We start from the raw sequence: 18476 nt of genomic DNA, 5'->3' as shown, positions 1-18476 counted from the left end.
TCCGCAGTTCCCAGATTCTGACCATAAATTCTAGGATCCTGGAGTCCTGTGATCCCCATATCCTCCAATCTTCACTAGAATGTGGGCTCCATGAGGACATAAACTTCTGTCCATATATGCCCTGCTAGATGCCAGGGCCCAGCACAGCCAGCACTTGACATGTAGGCCATCAGTCAATATTTGTTGGCTGAATGACTGACCCACTCCCAGTTCTGCTTCCCCCTCACAGTCGGTAGTCCGTGCCCACACCCTGGCTCTAGCCCACATCCTGAAATGTGGCCATTTGCCTGTTCAGTGGTGGACAAGCCCTCAACCAGCAGGCAACAAACTTGCCCTCTGGCCCTGCTTGGCCACTAATCAGCAACGTGACTCCGGGAAAGTCACTTAACCTCTGTAAGCCTCTCTTTTCCCCAAGACACTGAGATGAGGAGTCAGAGAAACATACCAAGCTCTTTCCTGCCTCATGACCTGTGCATGTACCATTCCCTCTGCCTGAAATACTCTTCCCCATTATTTGTTGACTGTTGTCCGTTTCTCCTATTCGAATTTAAGCTCCAAAAGGGGTTTTGTTTATCTGATTCAATGCCTAGAACACTGTCTGACACATAGTAGGTGCTCAGTTATATTTGCTGAAGGAGGGAGAAAAAAAGATAGAGACTAAGATTTATGGGGTTGCCCCGGCCCTGAGATCTCTGCCCAAGTTCTGGTTCCCAGAACGCTAAGCCACTTAGCAACAGCTCTCTGCCCACGGGCTAACTCGGCCTGAACTCCTATGAGGCCCAGGTTGAAAACATACCCATTTTCCATGACGCGCTGCTTGAAGTCTGGTGTCTGTTGCTGGCACTCACACAGCTGGGGAAGAAGGAGCATCCTATATTTGAGGGTCAGGGAAAGGAACGAGGAATTCGGTGTCTGACCCAGACTGGCTTCCTGAAACTGCTTTGTTCACATCTCCCCATCCTGCCTCAGCCCATCTCGGCTCCCCACAGGTCTTCACTGCCCATAGGAGAATGCAGACTCAGCCTGGGATTCGTGGCTTTCCTTGATCTAACACTGCCCGCATCTCCAATCTGCTTTCTCCCAACTCTCCTACAGGAGGCCTCAGCTGCAGTGCGTCCCGGAGCTACTTTCCCCAGTGCACTAGACCAGTCCCCTCGTCAAGCTTTAATTGTGCCATACCGTCTGCCTAGAAGGCTCACCACTGCTCCTCCTCCAGGAAGCCCTCCCTGACCACGCCCACCCATGAGACTTCTTCTTTGTCTGGGCCTCTCCAGCGCTCCTGGACTTGCCTACTTCTAGAGGATGCTTGGCAATCAATATGTAGCTATTCTCTACATGGTGGGTGACCCCAGCCTATGGGAAGCCCTGTAGGCAGGGATGGGAGAGAGCTTGTCCCCTCTGTCCATCCTGGCTTGATCAAATGAGGTAATGGGCATGGGTACACCCTGTAAACTATAAAGCCCTGTCCCGCCTTAGCCCAGGCCCTTTCATCTCTGACCTTAACTCTTGCACCAGCATCCCTGCCTCCGGTTCACCTGACCCATCTAGCTTCCCTGCTGAGCTAGACACGGGGTCCTTCTGAAACACAGATCTGATCATTTCCCTTCTCTAGCGAGCCCTCCTCACCAGTAGGTTCCAGCCCAGTGAGCTTGTCCCCTGCTCTCAGACCCTCCTTGTGCTCTCCCATCTCCCTGCCTTTGTTCGAGTCATTCCTCTGCCTGGAATGTCTTCCTTCTCCCTCTCCTCCTTATTCTGCTAGACCATCCCCTTCCTTCAGAATCCCCTGACCCCTCCAGGCACATCCGGCCACCCTGGGGGCCTCCCTGGCCATCTGTCTGTGATGGCACCTCCCCAACTGTACCTCATTCCTCATTTATTCGCACAGGTACCTCCATGGTCTTCGGGGTTGGCTTGAATAGAAAAGCGCTGAAGTAAAGGTTTCTCCTGGCGGGAGGCGCCATCCACTGAAGATATTCTGTGTGCTAGGCCCTGCGCTTTTTAAACTCCAGTTTATTGAGGCCCAACCACTGTCCTAAAAAAAAAATCATTGTCTTTTTACCTATGGTAGGATTGAGGCCCAGAGATGCTAAGGGCCTTGCTTGAGGTCACACAGCAGTATGTGACACAGGAACCCTGGTCAGGCCGATTTCACAGTTTCCCTCCAAATTGCATGACCATGACAAAGGTAAAAATAACAGATCTCTTTCCAGAACGTGACTGTTATTGAACTGCCCTGAGGATTTTGTTTGTTCGTCTTTTTGCTGTCTAGTTCTTCCATGTCTCCCATGGGTGCTTCCATCTCAGCCCTGACAAGCAGCTGGCTGGTGTACAAGGGGTCACAGTTGCCATCCACCTTCCTGCCCTTGGTCAGGCCTGCTGTGGGTCCCCTCCAGGTCACCTGGGCCCAGGCTCCAGACCAAGGTTAGACCTCGTGCTTCTCTCCAGGGCTCCTCAGAGAGCCGGGGCCACCCCGTGCCCGTGTCTGCCCAAGCCTGACATCCAGCCCTGACATCCAGGCTGCAGATCAATAAATCTGTCTCCTGCTCTTCTCTCCCGACCATCTGTTTTCCCTGGTGGTCCCCAGGGAGTCTGCCAGGCTGGCTGCAAGCTCCCAGGTTGGAGAGAAGAAGCTATTTTGGGGCCATCTGTTTGAGAGGTGCCTCCGGCTGGGGTTCCACAGCTGAGGGAAGCTGCCCAGGCAATGGGGAGCTGCCAGGAGGGGACAGCAATTAGGGAATGAGAACCACCTTTATCTTTAGGCTCGGGGCTGGGAAGTGCCAGCTCTCACAGGTAAGACCTGTGAGATCCCAGGCTGGCTACATCTTGGACATGTCACTGGGGCAGCTGGTGCCAGAGGGAGCAGAGAAAACAGTCTGAACGTTGCCACCTCCCTCCTCCCCACACCCCCCTTTTAAAACACATACACACACCCTTAAAACTGGGTTGCCAGTGACAACCTGGCATATCATCTTCTTTTTATATTATTCTTAGCCCCTCTGTTGCCATAGCAACCGAACAATGCTTTTAAATATAGCAGTTAATTTTTTCATCTCCAGAAACAAAGTTCTGGCGCTGTCCAGAAGGCCAACAACTAGTTTCTCTCCTTGGGGCAGAGTCCTCCAGACTCATCTCACCAGATGTCAGCCCCAGAGTGTGAGCTGAGGCTGGGTATCCTCAGGCTGGCAGGGACCCACCTTCTGTGTTCCCTCACCTGATTACACTCCCGAGTCGAGGCGTAGCAGACAGAACCTAGGTTCTTTCTATATCCCCTCAACCCCTGAAACCCTCACTTTTCTTCTCTGAGCCTCAGTTTCTTTATCTGGGTAATGGGGATGATGGTATCTGCTTCACAGATTTCAGTGGGACTTAAAAGGAGCTAAAGGAGGTGAAAGTGGCACCCGGGAGACAGTCAGTAAATACATCTGTGCTTTTTTTCCTTTCTCCTTCCCCTCCCCCATCCCTTTTCTTCCCTTCGCTTGCGTTTTCTGTCCTTACCTCCCTCTCTCTTTTGCATTTTTCTCAACCCCTCCTCCCCACTGCTTTGAATTATTGATGTTAAATTCCCAGCCAGTAACATCAGAGGGTTAAAATCCATAACCAGCCTTCCTCTGGCCTCCCCTCAGATCGACCCTCCCTCCATGGGCTGGTGAGCTCATCAGAGTCATTAATCATACATCATGGCTTGAGAACCCAGGGCCCTGTGGTCCAGCCGCTGAGCAACCCTAGGCAGGAGGCAGCCCGGACAGGATGTCTTCCGGAAGGGCTGGGCTGGCTCTGAAGCCTTGGGCAGAGTAGACACCATTAGTGGGAGCTTATCTGGAAAGGAGGAGCTGACCACTGTGGAGGGGCTTACATCAGAGAGCCTCCCTGGCCCAGTGATTACAGGTGTTATTTCCAGGTCCGCACCTCTCCCCAGACCCTCCCCCCAGACTTGCTCACCACCCACTCATCTCTCTGCATTCCAGAGCTCAGCATGGCAGGTCTTCAAACAACAGGCAGCAACTGTTTCTAATGCTCAGTAACAGTCAAAACATGGCAGGGACTGCCCAGCAGGTGTGTGAGTTCCCCATCATTGGAGACTTCAACTAGAGAAGGAAGCCCGGGGGCAGGATGTTGTGGAAAGGATTGTAGTACCGGGTTACAAGTGGAATAAACTCTGGTCTCAACCTATAATTCTATAATGCAAACAATAATATTAAAATCACCATATAATTTTGCAGAACCTTGGGCACTGATTATTATCCTCAGTTACCAAAAAAAAAAAAAAAAAAAAAAATTGCCCAGGGTCATTAGGCTGGTAAGGAATCTGACTCTGAATCCACTGTTCTACCTTCCCCGTGATTCTTCAAGTTCAGCGTTCCAAGGTCACACAACTCAGAAGTGGAGGGACCACGTGTGTCTGACACCAAGGCACCACTGACATCGGTGGGAGGTGGCAGGGGGAGGGACAAGCCTGCTGAGTCTGGATGGCCCAGGGTCTGGCTGTCACTCTTCATTGCCTGGGGCTGGTGTGGGTGGCCTGTGAGCCAGGAAGCGGTGGCTGAAGGAGCCGGGCCCGCACCCACCAGAGGCCCTTGGTGCTCTCCCCAACCCCCAGGGAGGACGGAGCAGGGACAGTGGCTGGAGGCCCAGAGGGGCTGCCATGCTGTACAAGGGGACCACCTCTGGCCTGTGAGACAAGAGACCTGGGGCAGTTCCTGAGTCTGTTGCTGGTTCTCTGTGACCCCTGAGGCAGGTCATCTCAGGGCCTTGGCTCCCCTCTTCACTCAGAAGACAGAGCATTCATTGCCCTGCCTATTTCACGTGCTCAAGTTAATTTTTCATTGTTGCCATCCACCTGCCCATCTCTACCTAAAACATCCACCAGCGGCAGGTGCCCACTGTTCCCTTATCATGCAGTAGTTTTCTCTGTAGTACATGCCCTGACATTCTATCATACCCCTCTTCTTTTATCTGTGACTCCCTTTCTCTGCCATGAGACTGTAAACCCCATGAGAGCTGGGACTGGACTTTATTCAGGGCTGTGCCTCCAGCACCTAAGCAGTGCCTGGTACAGACGAGCCTTGAGCACATAGTGAATGAATGAATGAATGAATGCACGACCACGTGATTAGGGTGGTGTGCCTCCTTCCTGCTTCCGCGGCCCCATCCGTGTCTCCTCCTGGCAGTTGTCACAAGGCACTGGGATTGCATGTGTGCCTTCTGTCTCCCGCACACTGTCAGGTCCCTGAGGCTGAGCACAGAACCAAGCCTCAAAGAGGTACTTGATGAACCTTTGTGGAAGCAGTGAACCTAAGCCCTCTCCCCGCTGGACCTCAGCTTCCCCATTTGTCAACTGTGAGAGTGTTTACCCCAGAGGCTTTTTAAGTGCCCTCTCTCAGTGACATTCTGGGATTTGTCACCTGTTGGCTGGCGTTTCTGCACCTGCCCCTGGGTGTGTTTGCCACCCCAGTGCTTGTCCTGACCCTCCAGGGTTGGTCACTGGCCAGAGTCTGACTTCCCCTTGATGAGCAATTAAAACCCCAGAATAGCCCATTGTTCAGAAACAGGTGCCTGGACCCTGTATTTATCTCCAGCGTGCATGCCCAGTGTGCTCGGGGCCCTGCCAGCCACGTGGTGGGCATCGTTGGGACTGCTCAGGCTTCTCAGCACCGAGAGGCCATCCCTGGCATCAGGAGACAGCCAATGCCAAGGGGAGCAGGCGCCCCTGAGAGCCAGGCACTTGTTGAAAGCGTTTCACATTCCTCAGGAAGGCCTCGCAAGACCGGTATCATTAACCCCGTTTCACAGCAGGGGGTCGGATGCTGAAAGAGGCACCATTCCCATGGACGTGCCTCAAGCTCGCAGAACTTTAAGGGACAGGACTAGGGTCTGAACACAGGACCGGCAAGCTTTTTCACTGGGCCACTCAGCTTCCCCTGGATGTTAGGTGCCAACAGCACCCTGAAGCTATAGCCCAGCGACTGCTGGTGAGTGGGTGAGAGATGGCACCAGCTCATGGGCGCGCTTATAGGGTCTACGTTTGCAAGTAACCAGACTTGATTTTTGGCCTCTTCTTGCCCCCCACCCCATGCTCTCAGCATGTTATTCTGGGTCCTGTCAAATCTCACATCCTCTCTGAAGGACATGAGAGCAGCCTAAAGTGCTAGGGAGAGAGAGGCTAGGGACTTGAGACCAACCATGCCCACGGGGGTGGGGCAGGCACTCAAGGCCAGCCCAGAGGGTGGCAGTGGGAGAATCCAGTCCAGGCCCACAGCAGAGCAGAGTCCAGAGAAACGGCCAACGTGGGCTGGCAGGGGGACATCCGGGCACTGCCACTTAGCAGCCAAAGTGACCTTTGGTAAGCTGGCCTTCAGCTCCCTTATCTATAAAATGGGAGTAATGATAGCAGCTGCCTGACGTAACCCTCTTTGGGGATTTGATAAAGTAATCCCTGTAAAATTCTCAGATGAGCACCTGGCAGGGAGCACGTGCTTCGTAAGCCACTGTTGGCCACCATCGTGTCACCACCCTCCTGCACAGTGCCAGCACTGGGTTTGTGGGGCTGCAGCTGGGCGCTGGGCCAAGGCTGAGGAATAAGGTGGGTGTCGGGCCTTGGGAACAAGACCGTGACAGTTTCCAGGCACGGGGCACAGTATTAGGGCAGGGAAGTCTGAGCTGGAGGTTCTTTAGATGATTATAATGATGGGTTCGAGAACCAGAGGTGGGACTAAACTTGCAGGTGAGTGCAGGGGACCCAGCTGTTGGAGGAAGAGAGATGGGGGGGGGGTGGGGAGGGTCAGACCCTCACTCCGACTAAGGCTAATGGCTACGGTTAAAGCCATTCCATGTGGTTCTGAAGAGTTAAATTACCATTTCACATGTGCTTGTCCTTTTGAAGCAGAACCATGGAATGTCCAAGCTGGCAGTGATATTGACCACCCAGGGTCACACAGCAGGTTAAGAGCACGCCCCTGTTCTCTATGCTTCTGTCTCCCCTTTGGTCACTTTAGATGACGGTTTAGGATCTTTCCAGCCCTGAAAATGGCCCCTAAAGACTGTTCCTGTGGTTTGTTCAGTGCTGGGAAGGGGTGGTGGGGACTCTGAAGAGGCAAGGCATGCAGACCAGGATACATCGGGAGGCTGATCCCTTGGCTGATGCACAAAGAACAGGATGCGGGGAGGAGCACAGTCCAGCTGCTTTCCGCTTGGACTTGAACAGGGCTGTCTCTCTGAGGCGCGGGGCTTGCTTGCACCCTATCAGACGCAGCCTGGCATAAGCTGGAAATCTCTCTGAGGCTCTCCAGGCTCCTGATGGAAGCTGCTTCCTGAGCTAAGCCTCTGTTAGTCCCTGACTTCTCTGCTCCTCTTTAGGTACCATCCCTCCAACGTGCCTGTGCAACACCTGAGCCAAAGCAGGCAGGAGTGCCCAAGGGGTTGGCAGGGCCTAGAATTTGCCTGGTTGCCCTGAACTCTGCATCTGGCATTCCTGTGGGTGGGGGCAGTGGAGGGGGAGTATTTACTGAGCTGCAGCCTCCCCTAAACTCTGCTGTGTTGGTGACTCTACATAACTGGGTTTGTTTCTTTCTGCCTCTGTTTCCCTGTCTTAAACTCCAATTCCCTGCAAGGGTCAGAGCCCCACATGAAGTCCAGACCCTGAGACCCTGACTGGCTATTACCATTTCATCCAAACCCCACTTTGGGCTGGATCTTATTCCTTATACCCTCAAGCTTCTGGCTGGGTTCTTGCCCCCAACAAAGAAGATGGCCAGGAAATGGCACTGCCATTCGTCTAGCTTCAGAGATTGCCGCTGCCAGAGACTACCTGTGTCCACCCATGAGTGGCCCTGCTTGGACCCATCCACCCTCTGGATACTCCCTTCTCCAGGCTTCTTCCTGCCACCGGCCCTTGATGCTACAATCCCAGCCTGCTGGTGGGAACACATTCCCAGGTCTGAAGCTCTAGCTGGGTACAGGGATGCTTTGGGCTGCAGGTAACAGAAACCCAACTACAAGTGGCCTAAACAGTAGGGGTTTATTAACTCCAGAAACCTGGAGGTGGGGGCAGTTTCAGAGCTGAATAACCCTGTGGCCCAATGATGTCAAGGATCCATCACTTTCCAGCTTTCCCGCCTCTGCCCACCTTCCCACTGAGTCAGCATTCTTTCACTCTAAGTCATAAGATGATCCCAGGGGGCCGTTTGCAGACATGATGGTAGGCGGTGGAGAAGAGGACCAAAATCTCCTTCTCGTCCCAGAAACACTGAGAAAGACTTCTTTTAGCTATAAAATGGGAGTAATAGGTCCCATTAGCCAGAATTGAGTCACATGCCCATGCCTGAGCCACTCACTAGAAAATGAAATGAAACTACCCTTACAGGATTGGACTAATCACGGTTTACCCCCTGGGCCTGGGGAAGGGCTGGCCCCAATAAAGGCAGGCCTCTGTATTCCACTTGAACTTTTCCTGTTTGCATTTCGTGCCAGAGCACCTGGTCACCGCCCTTTGTGGCCAAGGAAGCCACTTTGACTTCTTCCTCTCTGCACCCAGTAGGTGTAGAGTGTAAGTAACAGAAGCTGACTTTAGACAACTAAAGTGAAAAAGGATTAAGTTGGAAGGATAATGAGAATCTCATAGAACTGTTAGGAAGGTTGGAGAACCAGGCTCAAAAGAGGATCCAAGGCCCCTTTAGGGAGCAGAAAACAGGAACCTATTGCTGGCAGTCCTGTCATGGCTGCAGAGATGGAAGATTCAGGGGGCATGGAAGGAGCATCAGATATACTTAGCTCAGTCTCATGCCATCCCTCTGGCTGCAGGAAAGCAGGGAGCCTTGCTTTACTGTCCAACAAGAGCGGGAGAACTAATTCCACCAAAATGAAATCAGGGTGCTATTGCAGAAGTAGGGAGTGAGGGGGTGGGCACTGAGTGGCCAAAACCCAGCAAATGCCCACGGTAGCCCATGATGCCTGACCTGAAGACAAAGCAGAGACGGCGTGCTACATGTCCCTCACACGGGGATGAAAGATGACCTTAACTTCACGGGGATGGCCACTCAGAGCAGGAGACACATGAGCACCCTGTCAGGCCCCCAGAAAGGCAGCCCCCCTCTGACATCACCCTGACAAGCAGAGGACTCTATCAAGTCCTTCTAAAGGCAACCTGAGCCGCTCACCTGGGGGGTGGCTACTCCTGGCTCCTCCCAGCTGCTCTAGAAATTCTTCTGTTCACCAATTATAGGAAACTGGTGACAGACTCAGAACATTCCCGAGTCTTTCCTCAAGACTGCATGAATCCGAGGCCAATGCCCAGGCTTACCATCCTCCGGGTAGGGCAGGTTTCAGGCTTGCCCAGATCTATTGCAGCACCTAGCAAGCCATTATGGATGGAACACGTTCTCTGGGACAGGTAAGCACTAAGCACTTGGTAGGCAGTATTTCGTTTAATCCTCCCAACCATCCTATCGTACGGCTACCATTTTCCTTTTCTACGGATGAGGAAACTGAGGTTTGGAAAGAGTCATTGATTTTCCCATGGACAAATAAGAAGCAGAGCAGGACTCAAATCTGATCCAGAGCCCCCTGTTAATCACTTCACTGTACTGTCCCGCACCCCACTGCTATCGATATCTTGTTCTTCCTGCTTCGAAGAGAAATGGGACTGTGACCTTAGTTCGCACATTTGTCCTCTAGGCTTATCCACTCACCAAAGGCCCTCCTCACCTTGGGCATCAGCCCGCCACCTGTCAGAGCCTCGGATGGCTCCAGGACGCCATCCCAGAATGCTAAGTCCTTTCTTACCCCACCCAAGGTCCTTCACGAAAGCCCAGTCACAAGTTGTACTTTTTAATGTCCAATATGAACCTTCGTCTTTGCCCCCGTAGTTGTGTCTTCCAAGGACATGGCTCTGCCTTCTGTTGGCACAGAGCATCCTTTCTGCTGCCCTTGCCAGTGCCCTCAACCTGGCAAAGGACCAGGAGCTCTACAGGTCCCCAGAGGGCTGGTCTAATGGAGCCATTTGCCAGCTGAGCTCCAGGATCCCCCAGAGGTGCCACAGAACCCCTGCAGGAGCAGCCTTGGAGGGAGTTGTGGGGTAACATGAAACATAACCCACTCAGCTTCAACCAGAGCACCCCATCTTTGTCCGTTTTCCACACTGGTCTTCAATGTAAGTTTTATTTTCTAAGAAAAAAACTCTCTGCAGAAAATGTATGGGTTCATTGGCTACATTGATGCTTTTCCCCCCAAGATTCCACAAGGTTTTCCTTGAACTAAACTCCTGTATCACCCTGGTCACTAGAATTGTCTTATGGAATCATAGCTTATCATTTTCTCTTTGACCTCATTTGAAGGCCAGTACTTCAGGAATAGCCATATATGCAGGAAATACCTCAGCACACTAGTGAAGAATAGAGAAGTTGTCCACTGTGTTTCCTGGTACCCTTGAAATAAAGACCATGGTAACCAAGTCGTCTCAGAAATCTGGGACAGGGGCTTCCCTGGTGGCGCAGTGGTTAAGAATCCGCCTGCCAATGCAGGGGACACGGGTTCGAGCCCTGATCCGGGAAGATGCCACATGCCGCGGAGCAGCTAAGCCCGTGCGCCACAACTACTGAGCCTGCACTCTAGAGCCCGCGAGCCACAACTACTGAGCCCACACGCCACAACTACTGAAGCCCACGCGCCTAGAGCCCGTGCTCCGAAACAAAGAGAAGCCTCTGCAATGAGAAGCCCGCGCACTGCAACGAAGAGTAGCCCCCAATTGCCACAACTAGAGAAAGCCCGCGTGCAGCAACAAAGACCCAACACACTCAAAAATAAAATAAAATAAAATTAATTAATTTAAAAAAAAAAAAGAAGTCTGGGAGAGGAGGGTTTGATTTTCCTAGTTTCCTGGCTCCTTCCTACTACTGACAATAGAACCCATCTTGTTTTGCTCCTTACCTTGGCTACTAGAATGCCCAGAGCTGAGATATTCAACTATGCATCTCTCTTTTTAAAATGTGATTTTTCCATTATATAGTACTTGTGTATTTCCTAAGAATTAGAAAAAAAGACAAGTAAAAGGAAGCCAAAACCAAAAATTACTTACTGTGTTTCTACTCCCCAAAAAACTGTTAATATTTTCATCTATTTCTCTGGGTTTTTTTATGTACAGTTTTCATGTGGTTTTTTTTGTAGGGTTTTTTTCTTTTAACATAGGTGAAATCATCCTGTATATAAACTTTATAGCTTGCTTTTCTCAACCTGATATCTCAAGATTATCACATTCTTTCTTTTTAAATTGAAGTACAGTTAATTTACAAGGGTGTGTTAGTTTCAAGTATACAGCAAAGTGATTCAGTTATGCATACATATATATATATATATGCTTTTTCAGATTCGTTTCCATTATAGGTTATTAAAAGATACAGAGTATAGTTCTCTGTGCTACACAGAAGGTCCTCATTGTTTACCTATTTTATATATAGTAGTGTGTATATGTTAATCCCTAACAACTCCTAACTTATCTTTCCCCCCACCCCTCACTGCCCCCTTTGGTAACCATAAATTTACTTTCTATGTCTGTGAGTCTATTTCTGTTTTGAAAATAAGTTCATTTGTATCCTTGTTTTAGATTCCACATATAAGTGATATATGATATTTGTCTTTGCCTGACTTACTTCATTTAATATGATAATCTCTAGGTCCATCCATGTTGCTGCAAATGGCGTTATTTCATTCTTTTTTTATGGCTGAGTAATATCACATTCTTAAAGGATGCAGAGTATTTCATCAGGTAGATCAGAGGTCAGCAAGCTTGTTCTGTAAAGGGCCAGATAGTAAATAATTTAGGCTTTTCAGGCCATACTATTTCTGTCCCTACTGCTCCACTCTGCCTCTGTAGTAGGAAAGCAGCCATAGACAATATGTAAATGAGTGGGTGAGGTTGTGTCTCAATAAAACTTTATTTACAAAAACAAGCTGCCAGTGAGATTTGGCCTGCAGGCTGTAGTTGCCAGCCCCTGATATAGATGGAGTCTAGTTTTCATAGACCCGTTATCCATTTCCATATGTTAGCACTTAGGTTTGCCTTCAGTTCTTAGAATTTTTGTCCCTTAGTCTATATTCCTGGAAATTGAGATGACTGTGCCCCAAAGTATGGATCTTAGTGAGGCAAAGCTCTTGGTTCATGCTGTGAACTGTTTTCCAAAAGTGTTCTCCCAAATTCCGCTACCAGCAGTGATGTGAGTATGACATCACTCATACTCATACAGCAGTGATGTGCCCATTTCCCCAAACCCTGTGTGCACTGGGCATTGTCCTTCAAGACATTTACCTCCAGCCTTCCGTGCTCCCTTATGTCTGGACTTTGCTTTTGTCTGATGTTTCACGCCTTGGTCTGCACTTACATTCTTTAATCTTCCTCACTTTATTTTTGGAAGTAGGTAAGATTTAAGCAAGCAGGGGTCAAGTTCAGGGATTGGGGGAGCCAGGGAAGCACAGAGTCCTGAAGGGCCAGTGAGGGTGGCACTGGCCAGCAGGGCTGACAGCTGTCCTTCTCTACTGGGTGCGGGACCCACCCTGGTGGGTAGACACTGACTAGAACTTCCAGAGCCTGCATCACTGTGGGTCAGATGGGGGAGCGGAGAGGAGGCTGCCATGGGGAGAAAGGAGCAACATGGCAGGAGGGGGCAAAGTGGATTTGGGGCTCAGACGACGCAGGCTTCTATCAGGCTCTGTGTGTGAGCTTGAGCACGTTATTTTACCTCTCGAATTTGCCCATTTTTTCATCTGTAAAGGGGATAAAACAGTCAACTGCACAGGACTGTCCTGAGGATTCAACGAGAGCCTTAATACCAGACCCTTGCACAGTGCCTGGCACAGAGAAAAGACTTAATGTGTCTTTGTTAAGTTGAATTGGCTTGAATGCTAGGGTCTTAGGAATGATGGGAAACAGATCATATGAGTATTTTTTAAAAGAGAAGGAGTTTGGATCCAGTGCACAGTACAGGGTGGGCCTTCAAAAAACAATTGATGATGAATGAATGGATGGGACTGTGAAGTCAAACAGCTCCCGCTTTGTCACCTGTTAGTTATACGATCTTGGACAGAGCACCTCCCTCCCTAGTGCTTCAGCATCGTTCTCTGCAAAAGGATATTTACCTGCAGGATATTTACCTAGTGCTCCCAGATGAGAAAACAATCATGGGTGGCTGAGTAGTTTGTTCAGGGTCTCCCAGCTGGTCCGCAGAGAGCTCAGGGTGCCCACCGGCCGGCTTGCTATGAGGATTACATGAAGCCAGGATTGTAAAGTTTCTGGCTCAATAAATGTTCATTCCTTCCCTTAAGCAAGCTGGTTCGCCAGCCTGGGGGTCTTGGCCAGGGAAACTGAGCACAGGGCGGGGTCTGCAGCCACCGCAGGGACTGGGACTGCCCCAGAGGCTGCTGCACGGTGGCTGTGGGTTGCTGGCACTGGCGCTTGGGAGGAGCGCTCCAGGTGGATCCTCTGGAGATCACCTCTCCCAGGGGACCATTTCCCAAGAGCTGTCTCGCCTCCATGGAGTCCAGTGTGTGCTGCGGCCAAATAGAGAATTTGCCTTTTCTCAGCAGCCTTTTGGCTGAGAGTGCCGCCTAGGCTTTTCTAACAAGGCCATAGCTCTCGTAGAGAAATGCAAAGCCCATGTGAGGGAGCATGTGGTAGGAGCAGCACTTAGCACAGGACGAGCTGGCCCATGGGATGAGCTCCATCACGGTCAGCTGATGTTGACCTTGTTATCACTACTGCTATGGACCGGGGCTGGGTATAGGAGGCTTTACCTCCTCCATATGACATCTGATCAACCCAACTTCCCTTCAAGGAAGGTGTGAGTATCCCCATTTTACAGATAAGGAAACTGAGGCAGGTATGGGGAGGGAAGTACACAACTAGTAGTAACAGAGTGACAGTATAAGGCCTTGAATTTAATTATCTGACTCTAGAGCCCATATTCTTAACCATTAGTCATATTTACTGCTCTTCATTGGACATAAAACCTCTCGGTGAAGGAGAAAGGGCTTTTAGTCCTGAAATGACCAATGTCCTTCCTTCTGGATTTGTCTGACCCAGGAACTAGGGGACCCTAGATTCTTTGAGGCCAGAACTCCAGCTACTCTTCTGACTGACTCGTTCATACTGGAGGCACAGTTATTGACCTCTTTCCAGGGAGTATTTCATCAACCATCCAACAAATGTTTTTTAGGGATCTTCCCTGTGCCAGGCCTTGTTCACGGTGCAGGGAATGCATCACAAGTAATAATAATTACAACTAACCCTTACTATGTGCCAGGTACTGTTCTAGACACTGCACATAGATTAGCCCATTTAATCCTCACGATCCCACAGATAGCTGGTATTAGCCTTTCCTTATAGATGAAGAAATCAAGGCACAGAGAGGTTAAGTAATCTGCCCAATGTTCCACAGCTAATGAGTATCAGAGTCAGGATTTGAACCCAGGCAGTCTGGGGTCAGCATCCATACATTTAATTGCCCCTGCACTGTTGTGGCTCACATAGTCCCTGACTCACAGAACTCCTAGTCTTTGCTTTCCAACAGGCCTGTTCAAATAGGACCAAACTAGCTTAATTCAGTTTTGTTTGCTAAGAAGCAAACTGGGCAGTGAGAATGAATCATCCCGGATTTGTAAAGTGCTTGACATCACGGGGCCAGTGGGAAAGAGTCAAGGTCATGAATGGGACCCTGGTCTGTTTTCCACCATGGCCTTGACTGCCATGTGCCCTTTGGCAAGTCTCCTCACCTCTCAGCCTCCATTTCTTTATTTGCAAAATGGATTGTCAGCACCTGTTCTAACTGCCTCCAGGCATTTTTGTGAAGACCAACTGGTGTGGCAGATGGAAAGAAGATTTAAAATGGAAAAAAACAGGCACTGGGCAAGGATTTGTTATTGAACCAAAGTGAAATTTTGGTCAGCTTGATGAATGAATGAATGAATGAATGGTCCTAGCAGGCCTGCAGATTGGCTCCCTGGGTAACAAATGGCTCTCTTCGGGAGGTCTGTTGGAAGTTTTCAGAGTCTCATCAGGGCTCTCTCCTTGGCCATGTCCCATGCTCCTGTCCCTTGAGTTATTTTGCATCTGATTTTGTGTGAGGCTCCAAGACTGTTTTGGCAAACATTCATTAATGTCTGTTGGGAGAAAGGCCTTGTGCTAGACTCTGTGGGGAGACTGAGATGAATTTTGAATGGTCTCTGCTCTCAGGGGCTCAGAGGCTAGGAGGAGAAGTAATAAGAATAATAATAATGATAATCACAATGACCAGCATTTACCACATCCCAGATATTGTGTTGAGTTTTTATATGCATCATTTCATTTAATCATTGCAACAATTCCGTGAGTTACTAAAACTTTTGTCCCATTTTACGTGAGGAACCAGATTTAGACAGGTTAAGTAACCTAGCCAATTTCACACAACTCTGAAATTATAGAGCTGGGCATGAATTTGAGAAAGAATATGCGCATACAAATAACTCTATTATAAGGTGGAAACTACAGCGTATCCTACTAGAGGGGCAAGGACAGGCCTCTTGGCGTTCAGAAAGAGAAGGGAAACAGGATGATGGTGGTGACGACAGTGGTGATGCTGATGGTCTGTTGATGGTAATGATGAGGATATTCATGATGGTGGTGGTGGTGACGGTGGTGGTGATAATGGCAATGATGGTGATGAGGAGGGTGGTGATGATGACGATAATCCTCTAGTGCCCATTTGTTGAGCTTTTCCTTCGTGCTAGGCCCTGACCTGGGTGCTTCCTACTATCTCATTTCATCCTCATAATGACTTTCCAATGTCAAGGTCATCGTCTCCATTTTACCCACGAGGACTCTGAGCTAGAGACAGGCTGAGTGACCTGCCAAGGGCACGCATCCAGTCTGCGCTGGGCTGGAGCTTAAGCACGCCTCACGGCAGAGCCACGGCTCTTTCCCATACCGGGGTCCCTAACCCGTGGGCCATGGGGCCGGGCATCCCGGACATGGTCCATAAATACCTACTGAGCAAATATTGAATGAATGGATCCCCAAGGAGTCAAAGCCTTAAACCCAGAAGACAGAAATAACATGTCTCGAGTGAGTATGTGTAACTGTTTCGTAAATAGATGTAGCGGTGCTGTGATCACTAAAATACAAGTTAATTGTAAAGCATTATGTTCCTGTACCTTTTGTATTGTCCTTTTTTTTTTTTTTTTTTCAATGAAAAGATACTAAGTGTACAGTTAGGAGGAGTTTTGAGAAATATTTTCACACAAAAAGGGGTCCTCGTGCTAAAAATGGTGGGAAGCGTCCTGCAGTCCTGCATGTCGTGTGAAGTGCTTTGCCCAGTGTCTGGCGCAGAGGTCACTCAGAGGAGAGAGGAAACCCACCAGGCTGGGGATTGGGAGCTGTGGCATTTGTCCTGGGTCTACAAGTGACTTACTAGACCTGAGCTGTCCCTTTCCGTGGCTGTCTCTGTAAGACCTAACACCAGCATCTGAGAGATTTCCCAAGTGGCTATGGAACGCTGACATGAATGAACGGATAACGGAAGAAAAAATGAGTGAATTGCGACGAATGGTGCTCAGGGAGCCTGTGAGGGGATGTCTTCCCCAAGGAGTGCTTGAGAGTGAGAGTTTTTCAGCCAGAGAGCAGAAATAGAACACAGGGGGTTCAGCAGGGGCTGTTGACTCCAGACTTCCAGCTCTGTGAGTGGGGTGGTTAGGCTGCGGCGGCATCCCCAGGGGGGGTCTGATCTTGACCCTGTGATGACCCTGTTGGAGATGGGGTGGTGGTTGGAGCTTGGCTGCGAGGCTACTCCCAGCAAGGCTGTGCTCCCTATTTGGGGATACATTTTTCAAACTCAAGTGCAAGTTGACAGATGGCAGTGGTATAATATTCTCACATTCTCTACTTCCCACAGGCCTCCTTCCAGCACAGCCCTGCGAGCTCTTAAAAACCTCTGTCATATCTCGACCCTGAGACCACGGCTGGCTCTTGGCAGGTAAGCCCCCCATCGCTCCCTCACACCACGGGGCATGGAACAATTTCAGCACAGCCCTAAGACCATGGGCATGTTTGTGGCCAAGCGGTAGGTGGGGCTGAGTCCAGTCTTGGCAGGAGAATGGAGCCTCACACTCTCCCAGGACTTCAGGACAAAGCTGCCAAATGTCCAGAGTCCTGCAGCGGGCATTTCTACCAATGGCAGTATATGGCGCTAGGAACGTGTCCTGGCACAGAAGCCAGGGAACTGGTTCTGACACCGTGTCAGCCTTTACTGCTCAGGAAACTCTCAGGCAAGAACCTGCCTTTCTGGGTTTCTGTGTCCCGGTGTGAAAGTGAGGGAATAGGGTTCAGTGAACTGGACTCCGCGAACCAGCTCTTCCAGCCTCCGGCCAAGGCCATGGGCTGGGAGGAGGGACGGTGGGGACAGCAGCTGTCTGCCACTTCCCTAGGGCTCGTCTCCTGTTCGATTGCTCCATGGACCTCCATGGAGAGCCTGGGCTGGGCTTTGCGTGTGCCGTGCGTGTGCTTGTGTGCATTTGGGCCCAGGACCTGTGTCCCTTCCAGCAAACTGTGCTTGAAGTCGAACTCAGGCGTGGACAGTCACCAGCCCTGCACCTGCCCTGCCATGGCTGGACAGCACACCACGGTCACTGTAGGCTGTGGTGCCCAGATGGGAAGGGCGAAGGCTGCCCACATGCTGAGAGCATGGGCAGTCCCGCAGCAGAGTGTGGGTGTGAAGATCAAGCTGGGTGACGGGCAACACAGGCTGGGAGACTAGGTTACCATAACAGTGAGGCCTTCCTTCGTGTGGGAGTGAGTGCAGGGCCAAAGCTCATGGGCAGATCTTCAGGGCAGGCTGGGAGAGCTGCCCAGGAGATGAGAACAGGAGGGCACTGAGGCCTAGAGAGGAATAAAGCACATCATTGCCCTGAAAAAGCTTCCCATCCGAAGGAGGAGATGATGTGCAAATAGCCACGGTACAGGAAACCTGTGAAGGCAGGAGGGGTCCATTCTGTCTGGGTTTGGTTGTGGGGTGGTTCAGGGAAGACCATTTGAAGATGACACTTGAACTGGGCTTTGAAGGATGAATAGAAGTTCACCAGGTAAAAAAAAAAAAAAGAGGAAGAAGGGCATTCTAGGCTGAGGAGACAGCACGTACAAAGGGGGAGTGGCCGGGGTGTAGGCCCAGAGGAGGAGTGAAGAAAAGTGAGGCTGGGAGAAGTGGGCGGGCCTTTGAATGCCAGGCCAAGGAGCTCGGGGTGGGCCCTTTATGATCAAGGAAGGAAAGGAGATGGTCAGCTCCGTGGTGCCAAGAGAGGCCTCTGGGACCCGGGGAGAGGCTGAGAGCAAAGAGGAGGGGCTCGTGTCGGAACCTGCTGAACATCGGCCACAGGAGGCCCAGGGCAGGACGCCCCTCACTGAAGGGTCCGTGTCCCACCGGGGCCCTTCAGGTCTCCCGACGAAGAGCAGCCACAGGGGCGCTGGG

The 18476-nt window shown here is 50.6% G+C and overlaps 1 protein-coding gene across 3 annotated transcripts in view; it reads left to right on the top strand.

The window, feature by feature from the left end:
* The window catches only part of HIVEP3 (HIVEP zinc finger 3), a 495837-nt gene that overhangs the window by 311925 nt on the left and 165436 nt on the right, over nt 1–18476 (top strand). For all 3 annotated transcript variants that reach the window (XM_068539651.1, XM_068539654.1, XM_068539650.1), the window contains exon 3: nt 16908–16988. The gene's annotated coding sequence lies outside the window, so the exon portion shown is untranslated. The remainder of the gene's footprint in view (nt 1–16907; nt 16989–18476) is intronic.

The sequence above is a fragment of the Eschrichtius robustus genome, chromosome 3, assembly GCF_028021215.1.
Source record: "Eschrichtius robustus isolate mEscRob2 chromosome 3, mEscRob2.pri, whole genome shotgun sequence".
NCBI classification, from domain to species: Eukaryota; Metazoa; Chordata; class Mammalia; order Artiodactyla; family Eschrichtiidae; genus Eschrichtius; species Eschrichtius robustus.
Note: the sequence above shows the minus strand (reverse complement) of the source record. Positions and strands in the feature narration are given on the sequence as shown.